The sequence below is a fragment of the Mustelus asterias genome, unplaced genomic scaffold, assembly GCF_964213995.1.
Source record: "Mustelus asterias unplaced genomic scaffold, sMusAst1.hap1.1 HAP1_SCAFFOLD_3229, whole genome shotgun sequence".
Classification (NCBI taxonomy): Eukaryota; Metazoa; Chordata; class Chondrichthyes; order Carcharhiniformes; family Triakidae; genus Mustelus; species Mustelus asterias.
In genome coordinates this window covers 29,191-30,000 of record NW_027593174.1, presented here as the reverse complement: position 1 = coordinate 30,000, position 810 = coordinate 29,191, and the positions used below count along the sequence as shown (strand labels likewise).

At 65.4% G+C, this 810-nt stretch overlaps 1 non-coding gene across 1 annotated transcript; it reads right to left on the bottom strand.

Moving 5' to 3' along the window:
* Window positions 1–60: 60 nt before the first annotated feature.
* Window positions 61–214, bottom strand: LOC144490394 (5.8S ribosomal RNA). Its single transcript, XR_013497243.1, has one exon. It is a non-coding gene; the product is annotated as a 5.8S ribosomal RNA (ribosomal RNA).
* Window positions 215–810: the final 596 nt, after the last annotated feature.

Sequence of the window (810 nt, the reverse complement as noted above, 5' to 3'; positions counted from 1 at the left end):
CGACACCCCAGCCGCGCTCTTCGGCGCACGGATGCGCGCGAAGTGCGATTGATTGTCAAGCGACCCTCAGACAGACGTAGCCCCGGGAGGAACCCGGGGCCGCAAAGTGCGTTCAAAGTGTCGATGATCAATGTGTCCTGCAATTCACATTAATTCTCGCAGCTAGCTGCGTTCTTCATCGACGCACGAGCCGAGTGATCCACCGCTAAAAGTTGTATCGGGTTTCGGATCGGTTGCCCGATCCTGGGACGCGCAAAACGCTCCCCCGCCGACGTGACGGTGGAGCCCCAGCCTGGCGCGTACCACGGCGTGAGCCCGGAGGCGCACGCACTCGAGCGACAATCAAGCGAAAAAAAGGAGGAATCAGGGCGCTCGCAGGCGTTGAGTGCCGGCGTGGGTGAGGGGCCGGGGCCCGCCACGCGCCGTCACGCCCCGCAACAGCCAGAGGCAGAGTTCTCTGGTGTCACCGTCTGGCGGTAGGCTCGAGAGTCGAGGCGAGGCCGCAGCGGACTGAGTCGGGTGCAAGCCGCGGAGGACAGGCCGACGCTACGGGCGCAAGCCGACCCCGCACGCCCCAACCTCGGCGGGCTGGGGAAGGGGGCGCGGCGGAACGCTCGCAAGCGCGGCTGCCCCGCGGACAGGCACATTCTCTCGAACGCGGTGGACGCTCGCTCAAGCCAGCACGAGACCAGACCGGACCGACAGGCGGACAACGAATCTTTAAACCTCGCACCCACCCTCCGCACACGGGTGCCGGAGGAATGGTGAGCATGAACAGGTACCCCTCACCGGGCTTTGAAGAGAGTGACT